This window comes from Callithrix jacchus, chromosome X, assembly GCF_049354715.1.
Source record: "Callithrix jacchus isolate 240 chromosome X, calJac240_pri, whole genome shotgun sequence".
NCBI lineage: Eukaryota > Metazoa > Chordata > Mammalia > Primates > Cebidae > Callithrix > Callithrix jacchus.
Window position 1 is genome coordinate 114,856,336 of NC_133524.1, and position 13,804 is coordinate 114,870,139.

Consider the following 13,804-nt stretch of genomic DNA (forward strand, 5'->3'; position numbering starts at 1 on the left):
AACAATTACTTCCCGAGATCTTTTTTTCTTCAAAGGACAGTTTTGTGTGGTCCCAGAGTCATTTTATTTTAATTTAATTAATTAATTAATTAATTTTTTTGAGATGGAGTCTCACTCTGTCCCTCAGGCAGTGCTGCGATCTCAGCTCACTGCAACCTCCACCTCCTGGGTTCACGAGATTCTCCTGCCTCAGCCTCCTGAGTAGCTGGGATTAGAGGTGCACGCCAACACACCTGGCTAATTTTTGTATTTTTTTTTAGTAGAGACGAGGTTTCACCAGGTTGGTCAGGCTGGTCTTGAACGCCTGACCTCGTGATCCACCCACCTCGATCTCCCAAAGTGCTGGGATTACAGGCGTAAACCACCACGCCCAGCCCAAGTCATTTTATTTTTAAGGGCAGATAAGCTACAGAAACATAGGGCATCCCTTTCTTGAGTTATCATATTTCCCACCTCTCATGGCTGAAAGTTACTGTCCTTCAAATTGAGAAAAAAGCATGAGCCGCTGCCACAGCAGTCATTTCTCTCCCAGTGTGTGGTTATCCTGGCCTACTTTGGCTCACAGTAGTGAAGGAAACAAGCCGCTTGTTTAAACCATGAAGAATCAGGCAGGGCCCGATGGCTCATGCCTGTAATCCCAGCACTTTGGCAGGCCGAGGGGGATGGATCACGTGAGGTCAGGAGTTTGAGACCAGCCTGGCCAACATGGTGAAACCTTGCCTTGACTAAAAATACAAAAATTAGCCAGGCATGATAGTACATGCCTGTAATCCCAGCTACTTGGGAGGTTGAGGTAGGAGAATCGCTTGAACCCAGGAGGTGAAGGTTGCAGTGAGCTGAGATCATGCCATTGCACTCCAGCCTGCACAACAAGAGCAAAACTCCATCTCAAAAAAAAAAGATGGAGAATCAGTACTCAGGAGTTACTCCTTTAGTTTCTCAAACAAATAGTCATCATATGCTTGCTGTGGTAGATTCTGATAGAATTAACTTCTTAATGTATCGTTTTGTTTTCTGTTTACTCCATCAGCAAAATTCTTTTCTTTCTTTTTTTTTTTTTTGAGATGGAGTCTTGCTCTTTCACCAGGCTGGAGTGTAGTGGCACTATCTCTGCTCACTGCAACCTCTGTCTCCTGGATTCAAGCGATTCCCCTGCCTCAGCCCACTGAGTAGCTGGGACTACAGGTGCGCACCACCACGCCCAGCTAATTTTTGTATTTTTAGTACAGATGGGGTTTCACCATGTTGGCCAGGATGGTGTCAATCTCTTGACCTCTGGTGATTCGCCTGCCTCGACCTCTCAAAGTGCTGGAATTACAGGCATGAGCCACTGCGCCTGGCCCATTTGTTTTTTAAACAAAGTAATGGTGTGTGATGTGAATGCCTGTGAAGGCATTCAGTGTTCCATGCAATACTCTGAATAGAATCCATTCCAGACAGAGAATTCATAGACTTTACCGGTAATATGTCTCCATATTTAAAAAAATCAATTCCACTTTCAAGAACAAAGATATAATGCTGCTCTCATACTCGAAGTGAATAATCTAGAAGGGCTTGCCAGTTTACCAAAATAACTTACAGCTTTACTATGGATTAAAATTGAATCAAAATTTAAGAACAGTATTATTTAGTAATGGCACAATCTACATTTGGGAAGTATATTGTTTCTTTCATTACTGTGTCATTTATTTTACTATGCAGAAAATATTTTTCAATTAAAATACTGGTTTCATTTTTTAACTAGCCTTTCTTTCTCTCAGAAGTAGTTATGAAGATGACAATATATATTGCAATCAGTTATTTTGTATGTTTCATGAAGAAACACTTTAAAAATAACCTTGTAATAAAGACAGAAAACTGTTTCTTCAAGATTGTGATTCATTGTAATTATTTTTGAACATTTGGTAAATCTTATTTCTGAACTTTTTTTTCTTGAGACTTGGGTCTCACTCTGTTGCAATCATGGTTCACTGTAGCCTTGACCTCCTGGGCTCAAGGAATCCTCCTACTCCAGCCTCCTGAGTAGCTTGGACCACAAACCTGTACCACCATGCCTATTTTTTATTTTATTTTATTTTTAGAGATGGGGTCTTGCTATGTTGCCCAGGCTGGTCTCCAATTCTCGGCTTTAAGCGATCCTCCCACTTCGGCCTCCCAAAGTGCTAGGATTACAGGCATGAGCTACTGCACCAGACTCTGAACTTTTAAGAACTTTAAAACCCTTTCAGGGCTTATTTCAGGCCCTCCTTTATGAATTCTGCAAAGGCTTCATTTTGTGAAGAAAATGACCTGAAGTAATAAGCATAGTATGAAACAATGTGGTTACATATATGTTCCTGCACACTCATCTTTTCAGTTTCTCTTCTGAGAAGTTCAAAGAAGTCAAGGGATTATTTGGGGGAATTAAAGTAATTACAAAGAGAACCAGTGTGGGCCAGCAACCCTTCCAAAATGACATGCTTTGTGCTCTGGGCCCAAGGGCAAGCAGGAGGTAGGGTGCTTGCTGAAAGGTTTCTCTTTCACAAGAGAGGAAGAAGAAGGTAAAGTTAATATACCAATTCTTTATTTTTTTAGACCGAGTTTTGCTCTTGTCGCCCAGGCTGGAGTGCAATGGCGCGATCTTGGCTCAACCTCCGCCTCCCGGGTTCAAGCAATTCTCCTGCCTCAGCCTCCTGAGCAGCTGGGATTACAGGTACCCGCCACCACGACTGCCTATTTTGAGTGTGTGTGTGTGTGTGTGTGTGTGTGTATTTTTAGTAGAGATGGGGTTTCACCATGTTGGCCAAGCTAGTCTTGAACTCCTGACCTCAGTTGATCTGCCCACCTTGGCCTCCCAAAGTGCTGGGATTACAGGCATGAGCCACCGTCTCCAGTCGGTTACTATATCAATTCTTAAGAAGAGATCTGTGGTGGAGCCCCAGATGTGTTTTCTTCCACAAGAGAAACAGAATATGGCATTGGTAATTGGGGTCATGTACTATATTTGGCATTTGTTCCAGGTCTATTTAGTTGAACTGAATTTTCTGCTTAAAGCTTGGAATTGCTATTTTGGAAATGGGGAAGATACCACTCTAAGTTGTACAAAACAAGCACGCAGCTGTCATCTTTATTTTCCCTCAGCGGCTATTACCAGTTTATCGTAAAGTGATGGATTTTATTCTGCTACATGGATCATGAATAGAGCAATCATAAAGCATATTAATATTGTGAGGAAGCCCTGCATTCTGAGGACGCACGTGATTAACACCCTTTCTGGACGTGAATAATGATTCCTAGGGTTTCCAACCTCACCCAGAACTTCCTAAAGGTTCGGAAAATGAAATTTTCACCAGCTACAACTACTATAACTTCTATTGTCCTTCTAATATCAAGATTAAAAAAACATCCAAGCATGCACTTTCAGTCATGATTGCTACCTCAGAGCTGCCTGGGTCCTTTCTGTGTTGCAATGCCCAACCTAATTCTCTCTAGGCAGTGCTCCCACTTCCCAATCACTATTCCTCCTCTATGGTCCCTCAAGCGTAAAATATGCAAGCATGGATATTTGTTCCCCCCAAGGCTGTTACAGAATATCCAGGAGGCCGGAGAGACCAGTGGGCGAACAGGAGGATTTTATTAAGGTGGCCACTGGCTCAGAGGATTAGCATTCCAAGTCTGAGCCCCAGAGAAAGAAAATGGTTACTTTTATACATCCAGGACGCCATAGCTAACAGATTTACAGAAGTCAGAACAAAGAACAGTTAATTAATTTGCAACATGTTTTGTGATGTACCTTACATTTGAAAAATAGCATTTTGAGAAACGCATTGTACATTCTTTGGATATTATCTTGCCCTGTGACCTTGTAGCTGGTCAGCAAGAGAAACAGGAGTCTTGAAATGCCTGGGAACTTTGCTGAGAATGTGGGGAGAATAGATAAGGTAGGTTTTACAGGGAATGAATTTTAAGCAGAGCTGGGGGTTAGGTTTTATATTAAACAGCATACAACACAGCAAAATTTATTATATAGCAACTACAAATTTTAAGGTTTTGTTTTTACTATTATTGCTATTATTTAATTCCCTTCTGCAAGACCACAATTCAATCTTTTTAAGAAAAAGAAGTTCCTATAGAAAGTTCATGAATCATCACTTGAAAGTAAAATGTTATGCATTTGGAGTAGGGATATTCAAAGGTTGTTTTGAATTCTCAAAGAGATCAGTATCCCCCCCCCCCCCCAAAAATTAAGAAGTATGGTACTAAGGTCTAATGCACTAAGGTTGATATAATTTCATTTCATTTCAAATGATAGAGTTTCATTTCCGAGAGCTCCTGGAAAGAATGCCTTAACCTAAAGAAAGCTTTTTTTTTTTTTTTTTGAGAGTCTCATCCTGTTGCTAGGCTGGAGTGCACTGGCATGATCTCAGCACACTGCAACCTCTGCCTCCTGGGTTCAAGCAATTCTCCTGCCTCAGCCTCCCAAGTAGCTGGGACTACAGGTGTGTGCCACCATGCCCAGCTAATTTTTGTATTTTTAGCAGAGACAGGATTTCACCATGTTGGCCAGGATGTTCTCGATCTCTTGGCCTCGTGATCCCGTGATCTGCCTGCCCCAGCCTCCCAAAGTGTTAGGATTACAGGCATGAGCCACCATGCCAGGCCAAGAATTCTATAATAAGGGAAAAGTAGGCTCTAGCAATGGGGAACATATTATTTAGGAGAAGATTCGGGGGTACTTCACCACATGATATAGACAACTACTTCTTTTTCCTCCTCTGTCTGTTTAATAATGATGACAAAGGGATATCTGTCTTTTATTTCACCCTGTAGCTATGGTCATAACACATACTAGGATATAATACATTTTAAAATGTTAACGCAAATGCCAAAATGAGGAGGGGAAGTATTACATCCACTTAAGTTTAGCAAGCATTTACTGAGCATGTACTATGTATAAAGCACAGTGTAGGTGACATAGGATAGAAAGATAAAATTCTATACCATCTGAACCTTCCAGAACCTGACAATCCTTAGAAGGGGGATAAATAGACACACACATATGAAACTACACACACATATATATGTAAATAATATTAATGCAAGACATACTATGAGATGTGCTATTGCTCAATATGGGATAAGGAGGCATTGATGTTAACTAGAGAGCACCTAGGAAGCCTTAACTAAAAGTAGAAACAAAGCTACTGATCCTCAAATTCCTGGACCCTACCCCTTCTCTAAACAACTACCCCATCATCCTATTTTTCTTCAACACATTCAGAGATTAGGCCCACTGAATTTTAATTTTTTCTCTTTTTTCTTTATTAGGAAATATTTCAGACCTGCAAATGGTATATAAAAGCCATCATAAATACCCCTTGTGTATACTTGAGAAATAAAACATTACAGGTATAGTTGAAGTATCCGCACACTAGAATTCTTTTACTAACATCCTCTGCTTTTTGTTTGTTTGAGATGGAGTCTCACTTTGTCACCGAGGCAGTGGCGTGATTTCGGCTCACTGCAACCTCTACCTCACAGGTTCGAGTGATTCTCCTGCCTTAGCCCCTCAGCCTCCCAAGTAGCTGGGATTACAGGCACCTGCCACCATGCCAGGCAAATTTTTGTATTTTTAGTAGACACGGGGTTTCACCATGTTGGCCAGGCTGGTCTCAAACTCCTGACCTCAAGTGATCCACCCATCTTGGCTTCCCTAAGTGCTGGGATTACAGGCATGAGCCACCGTGCCCCGCCATCCTCTGCTTTTACTAACAGCTTTGAAAGATGACCCTCAATGAACCCCGTGTTCTGGTATTCATGCCCATGTGTAATCCCCTCCCTCTGACTGTGGCCTGGACTTAGCAACTTGCTTCTAATGAATAGAATATGACAAAACCAGTGGGATGTCAATTCTGTAATTACGTTGCAAAAAATTGTGACTTCCATCCTGCCAGCACTTGCACTCGCTCATTCTGATGAAGCCTGCTGCCATGCTGTGAGATGCTCTATGAGGTGGCCCACATGACAAGAAATCAAGGGAAGCCTCTAGCCAACACCTTGTGAAGAACCGAGTCCTTCATCCAACAGCCCAAAAGGAGCCAAATCCTGACAACACCATGTGAGTGAACTTGGAAGCAGATCCTCCTGGTGGAGTCTTCAAATGAGACTGAACTCCCAGCTGACACCTGGATTGCAGCCTTGAGAGAAACCCTGAAAAAAAAGACTCAGGGAAGCCATATCTGGATTACGATTTGAGCTCCTGAATTTTGGGGTAATTTATTAATTTGTTATGCAATATGAACAAATATACCTTCCAAGAGGTAACCACTGTCCTAAATGTGCTGTTTATGAATCTCATACATGTCTATAAATATATATGTATATATTTGTATGGTCATTCCCATGAATGTGTGTGTATATATATATATATATATATATATATATATATATATAAATTGATTAAATATTTTTATTCCTGTCTGCCGTGGAAGAAGCATAAATAAGTTGTGTTAAGTGTATTAAAAAGGCCGGGTGTGGTGACTCACCCCTGTAATCACAGCACTTTGGGAGGCTGAGGTGGGTGGATCACAAGGTCAGGAGATCGACACCAGCCTGACCAACATGGTGAAACCCCGTCTCTACTAAAAAAAATGCAAAAATTAGCCCGGCATGCTGGCAGGCACCTGTAATCCTAGCTACTCAGGAGGCTGAGGCAGGAGAATTGCTTGAACCTGGGAGGCAGAGGTTGCAGTAAGCCAAGATTGCACCATTGCACTCCAGTCTGGGCAACAGAGCAAGACTCCGTCTAAAAAAAAAAAAAAGTTTAAAAAATCCATGTAAGTGCTATTACAATATTTGTATCATTCTGGAACTAGCTTTTCCCTTATTCATTTTTCTACTGCCACCACTCAATATTTGCTCTTCCAAGAGGTCTTTCTCTCGCAGCCCCTGTAACTTCTAGTCTCCTCCCCAGCACAGCCTTTGGTGTTCTATTCAGTTTACCTGCAACAGTCCCAAGCCAATGAATTAAGCCTGGCCCTATCTTAAACGAAGCTCAGCTTCTTCCCATATTGCTCTCTAAACCAAAATCTGGGCCTAGGCTCTTTAACATTACATGGACTTCTAGGCTTATCTGGATCATCACTTTGATTTTCTTTGATAATGCTGCTTTCAATAACAGTGTGCATCTTAAAGTTTAATGTGTACAGGAATTACTTGTGGATCTTGTTAAAGTGCAATTGTGATTCACTAGGTTCACAGAAGGCCTGAGACTCTGCATTTCCAAACACTTTTAGGTGTTGCTGATGCTGTTGATACACGGACCACATATTTGGTAGCAAGGTATGAGAAGCTAGACATCCATCTCTGTCTTAACAGAAATTGTTTTGACATTTTAATTTATATTGGGCAGCATTAAAGGAACTTAAAATAAGCTTATCCAATGATTGAGTATGATAGCTTTCAAACAAGGAAAGGTAGGCTGAAACAAAAACAAATAATGTAAGGAAACATTTTACTCAGTGTTATTTACCTAAAGCAAGTAAAAAGAAGGGAATAATTAGAGTAAAAATTAATGTAATAGACAATAGAAAAGCAATAGAGAAAAATCAGTGAAACTAAAAGCTGCTTCTTTGAAAAAAATTAACAAAATTGTCAAACCTTTAGCTAGATTGACCAAGAAAAAAAGCGAGAAGACTCAAACTACTGTTACCAAAACACCCAAGATTTGGTCTAGATCCTGCTGCTCCCAGCACAAAAAGCCAATCACTGAGACAATGAGGACTGCAAGGAAGAAGGCTTTAATGGGGTGGGTGGTGGGTGCTGCTGTTGAGGAGTTGGAAGATCAGTCTCAAGTCTGTCTCCCTGGCTGACTAAAATTAGGGGTTTATTTAGTGGGGAAGAAATGTAACTGTGTGGGAAATCAGGAACCAGGGAGGGGTAAGGAAGCAATCATGAGGAATGAGGGATTTGGCATCTCATTGTCTGGATGTAGTGATCTGGTGAGTTTCAGTTCTTTCATACTTTGTGAGAGGCCTGAGGGTCTTTTCCTGAGGAAGGAACTCAAATGAAGCAAACAAAAGTTGCAAGCTTTAAGAACCGAAGGCTCCATTTCTATGTTTATCCATAAAAACTGTCTCTAGAACTATTGGGTTGGTTTCATTACTACAATTACAAATTAAAGAGGGAACATTACTACTGACTTTACAGAAATAAAATGGATTATAAAGAAATACTATTAACAACTGGACATCAATAATTAGATAAAATGAACAAATTCCTAGAAAGCTGAAAACTACTGAAACTGACTCAAGGAAAAAAAACCTAATATGAATAGACCTATCACAAAGGAAGAGATTGAATTAGTAATTTTTAAAAACTACCCACAAAGAAAACTCCAGGCCCAGATAGTTCACCACTGAGTTCTAATAAACATTTAAAGAAGAGTTAATTTAACACCAGTTCATCACAAAGTATCTCAAAATATAAGATGATGTAACTCTTCCCAACTTACTCTGTGAGGCCAATGTTAGCCTGATACTAAAATCAGACAAAGATATAACAGGAAAAGAAACCTAAAGATCGATAACTTTTATGAATATAGTTGCAAAAATCCAAAACAAAATATTAGAAAACTGAATCCAACAACATAAAGAAAATAGGCCGGGCGCGGTGGCTGACGCCTGTAATCCCAGCACTTTGGGAGGCCGAGGTGGGTGGATCACAAGGTCAAGAGATCGAGACCATCCTGGTCAACATGGTGAAACCCCGTCTCTACTAAAAACACAAAAAATTAGCTGGGCATGGTGGCGCGTGCCTGTAATCCCAGCTACTCAGGAGGCTGAGGCAGGAGAATTGCCTGAACCCGGGAGGCGAAGGTTGCGGTGAGCCGAGATCGCGCCATTGCACTCCAGCCTGGGTAACGAGAGCGAAACTCCATCTCAAAACAAACAAACAAAAAACAGAAAATAATACAGTAGGAAAAGCGGGATTTGGCCGGGCATGGTGGCTCACGCCTGTAATCCTAACACTTTGGGAGGCCAAGGCGGGTGGATCACTTGAGGTCAGGAGTTTGAGACCAGCCTGGCCAACATGGTGAAACCCCATCTTTACTAAAAATACAAAAATTAGGCCAGGCGCGGTGGCTCAAGCCTGTAATCCCAGCACTTTGGGAGGCCGAGGCGGGTGGATCACGAGGTCGAGATACCGAGACCATCCTGGTCAACATGGTGAAACCCCGTCTCTACTAAAGATAAAAAAAAAATTAGCTGGGCATGGTGGCGCGTGCCTGTAATACCAGCTACTCAGGAGGCTGAGGCAGGAGAGTTGCCTGAACCCAGGAGGCGGAGGTTGTGGTGAGCCGAGATCGCGCCATTGCACTCCAGCCTTGGTAACAAGAGCGAGACTCCGTCTCAAAAAAAACAAAAAAAACAAAAAAAAAACAAAAATTAGCCGGGCAAGATGGCGCACGCCTGGAGTCCCAGCTACTTGGGAGGCTGAGGCAGAATTGCTTGAACCTGGGAGGCAGAGGTTCCAGTAAGCCAAGATTGCACCACTACACTCCAATCTGGGTGGCAGAGTAAGACTCTATTTCAAAAAAAGAGGAAGGAAGGAAGAAAAGAAAAGTGTGCTTTATCACAGGAATATAAAGTTGATTTAATATCTGAAAATCAATATATAATAGCAATTGAATAAAAACTAAAATTAACATGATCACCTCAATAGATGCAGAAAAAGCTTTTGACAGGCTGGACGTGGTAGCTCATGCCTGTAATCCCAGCACGGAGGTCAAGGTGGGTGGATCACTTGAGGTCAGAAGTTTGAGACCAGCCCGACCAACATGATGAAACCCTGTCTCTACTAAAAAACACAAAAATTAGCCAGGCGTGGTGACAGATGCCTGTAATCCCAGCTACTCGGGAGGCTGAAGAAGGAGAGTCGCTTGAACCAGGGAGGCGGAGGCTACAGTGAGCCAAGGTCACACCATCCTACTCCAGCCTTCCAGCCTGGGTGTCAGAGTGAGACTCCATCTCAAAAAAAAAAAAAAAAAAAAAAAAAGCATTTGACAAAATCCAATACCCAATTCCCTTTCATGATAAAAATATTCAACAAACTAGGAATAGAAGGGAACTCCGTCAACTTGATAAAGAGCAACAAGGAAATATCACAGCTAACATTATACTTAATGATGAAAGTGTGAAGGACTTACTCTTAAAATTAGGAACGAAACAAGGATGTCAGCATCTCAACATTGTATTGGGAGTTCTATCCAGGGCAATTAGGCAGGAAAAAGAAATACAAGCCATCTGGACTGGAAAAGAAAAAAGTAAAACTGTCTCTATTTGCAGATAACATGATCTTGTATATAGAAAATCCTAAAGAATCCACAAAAAAAGGTCCATCAAGGTTGCAGGATATAAGATCAATATATAAAAATCAATTGTTTATCTATATATTTGCAATAAATAATCAAAAATGAGATTAAGGAAAACAATTCCATTTACAGTATCATCAAAAAGAATAAAATACTCAGAAATAAATTTAGGAAAAGGAGTACAAAAATTATACTCTGAAAACTACAAGGAAATGTTAAAAGAAATTAAAGAAGGTATAAATAAATGGAAACACATTCTATGTTCATGGGTCAGGAGACTTAATATTGTTAAAATGGTAATACTTCCCAAAGTCATCTACAAATTCAATGCAATCCCAATCAGATCCCGGCTAGCTTTTCTTTAGAAATTGGCAAGCTGATTCCAAAATTCATATGGAATTGCAAGTGACCCAGAATAGTTAAAACAATCTGGAAAAAGAAGAACAAAGTAGGAGGACTCATACTTCCTGATTTCAAATTTTACAACAAATGGTAATCAAGACAGTGCAGTAGTGGTATAAGCATAGATGTATACATCAATGGCATAGAATTGAGAATCCAGAAATAAAACCATGTTGTCTGTGGTCAACTGATTTTGACAAGAGTGCCAAGACCATTCAATGAGGAAAGAATAGTGTCTTCAACAAATAATGCTGGGACAACTGCATAGACACACAGAAAAGAATGACACTAGATCATGTCCCACACTATATATAAAAATGAATTCAAATGGATCAAAAACCTAAATATGGCCAGGCTTGGTGGCTCATGCCTGTAATCCCAACACTTTGGGAGGCGGAGGTGGGTGAATCACCTGAGGTCAGGAGTTCGAGACCAGCCTGGCCAACATGGTGAAACCCTGTCTCTATTAAAATTACAAAAATTAGCTGAGCATGGTGACAGGAGCCTGTAATCCCAGCTATTTAGGTGGCTAAGGCAGGAGAATCGCTTGAACCTGGGAGGTGGAGGTTGCAGTGAGCTGAGATTGTGCCATTGCACTCCAGTCTGGATGACAAAGAGCAAAACTCCATTTAAAAAAAAAAAACGCTAAATATGAGCTAAAACTATAAAACTCTTATGAGAAAACATAGGGTTGAATGTTCATTACCTGAGCTCTGGCAAGGGATTGTTATTTATGATACCAAAAGGACAAGCAACAAAATAAAAAATAGATAAATTTGATCTCATCAAAATGTAAAACTTGTGCTTCAAAGGACACCATAATGAAAGTGAAAAGTCAACCCGCAGAATGGTGGAAATATTTTCAGTTCATTAATATTATAAGGGAGTGGTATCTAGACTATATAAAAACTCAATAATAAAAAGACAAACCAATTAAAGGGATCTGAATAGACATTCCTTTGGGGGAAGATGTACAAATGGACAATAAACACATGGAAGTTGCTCAACATCATCAGGGAGATGCAAAGCAAAATTACAATGAGACACCACTTCATACCCACCCGGATACTGTAATTAAAAAGTCAGATAACAAGTATGGGCAAAGATGTGGAGAAACTGGAATCGTCCTGCATTGTTGATAGGAAGGTTAAATGATGCAGCCACTTTGGAAGACAGTCTGGCAGTTCCTGAAAAGTTTAAACATAAAGTTCTCATATGACCCAGCAGTTCCCCTTCTAGGTATATACTTGAGAGTGAGGAAAATATATGTCCACACAAAAACTTGTACAAAAATTGTACATGAGTGTTTATGGCTACATCCTTCATAATAACCAAAAGGTGAAAAACAACACAAATGTCCATAAACTGATGAATGAATAGACACAATGTGGTATCTCTGTACAGGGGAGTATTATTTAGCCATAAAAAAGAATGAAATAAATGCCAAATGTGGGTGAAGGGGAGAAGAAAAGCAAAGCACACTGACATGTGTGTACCTACGCAACTGTCTTGCATGCTCTGCTCATGTACCCCAAAACCTAAAATCCAATAAAAATTAAAAAAATTAAAAAAATTAAAAGAATGAAATAGTTATTGATATGTGCTACAACATGGATAAACCTTGAAAACATTATATTGAGTGAAAGAACCCAGTTACAAAAAATACATATTATATGATTCCATTAATTTGAAAGTCCAGAATAAGGAAATCTATACAGACAGAAAGTAAATTGCTGCTTAGGGCTGAGGGGAATAGGGAATAGAACAGTGATAGCCAAAGGACATGGGATTTCCTTTTGAAGTGATGAAAATGTTCCAAAATCGGTGATGGTTGCAGTATCTGTGAATATTCTAAAACCATTGAATTCTACATGTTAAGTGGGTGAATTGTATGGCATGCTAATTATAGCTCAATAAAGCTGTACATGAATGTTCAAAGCAGTATTACTCACAATAGCCAAAGGGTGGAAAGACCCAGATACGAATCAACTGATGAATGGATAAAGAAAATGTGATATATCCTTAAACTGGCACATTATTTGGTAATAAAAGGGAATGAAGAACTGATACATGTTATGACATAGATGAACCTAGCTAAGTGAAAGAAGTTAATCACAAAAGACCACATATTATAGGATTCCATTTATATGCAGTTCCCGAATAGGCAAATATACAGGAACAAGAAATATTTAGTGGTTGCCAGGGGCTGGGAGTGGTTGGGAGGGACTGCTCACTATTTCACCTCTCTAGGACTCAACTTATGGAATCTGTAATGGCAAGATAATAGTATTAATTTGACACTTATTGTGAGTAATAAATGCTCTTCATAGTGGGTGTGTTTTTTTTGTAGTGATGAGGATATTCTAAAATGGATTATGGCTATGATTGCAAAACTCTGTTAATATATTAAAAACCATTAAATTGTACACTTTAAATAACCTGTATTTATGTGGATTATCTCAATAAAGTTGCTAAAATTAAAAAATAATAGTAACCTGGGGCATTCATAGGGCTCGCCTTGTTTCCCATCTTCCCGAGATCACCATCCTTCATCACTTACTATTAATATCTAGTGCCTTGAAAACCTGCTTCATGTTGTCTGTCTTTATTTAATTTTATTTCATTGTTTCATTCAGGAGGGTAAATACAAACCCTGTTGTTCCATCTTCGCCAGAAATGGAAGTCTCCCTATTTGTTCACTGGAGAAACTGAGGCAGCTAACTGGCTTGCCAAAGTTCACACCACTTAGGACTATTACCAAGATACCCTGATTTCTAATCTGCAGTAGAGACAGAATTTTTTCTTGTCTAACTTCCGGGACAACTTAATAGCAGAAGGTTGATTAATTGGGCATAGAAAAAGCAAATATGTGTAACTTGACAATCCCTGAAGGGTTCAGATCAGTTATCTGCCTTCCCCTCCATCAGCAAGTACTTGCAACATACCTATTCACAATGCCTTTTGGAAGACACTACCGAGGATAGAGAAGTCAGTGCTACCAACTCTGGCAATAAGTGGGGGTCACCATCTATTTGGAAGAAAAGGCTACAC

General features: G+C 40.1%; 1 protein-coding gene and 1 long non-coding RNA gene across 4 annotated transcripts in view; both read left to right on the forward strand.

Annotated features, from left to right (window-relative positions):
• Positions 1-2,694, forward strand: part of LOC144580984 (uncharacterized) — a 94,757-nt gene extending 92,063 nt beyond the window's left edge. For all 3 annotated transcript variants that reach the window (XR_013531418.1, XR_013531412.1, XR_013531415.1), the window contains one exon: positions 2,575-2,694. The gene's annotated coding sequence lies outside the window, so the exon portion shown is untranslated. The remainder of the gene's footprint in view (positions 1-2,574) is intronic.
• A 10-nt stretch (positions 2,695-2,704) lies between these two features.
• Positions 2,705-13,243, forward strand: LOC144580985 (uncharacterized). The gene is made up of 2 exons (XR_013531431.1): positions 2,705-5,388; positions 5,934-13,243. It is a non-coding gene; the product is annotated as an uncharacterized LOC144580985 (long non-coding RNA).
• The last annotated feature ends 561 nt before the right edge of the window (positions 13,244-13,804 follow it).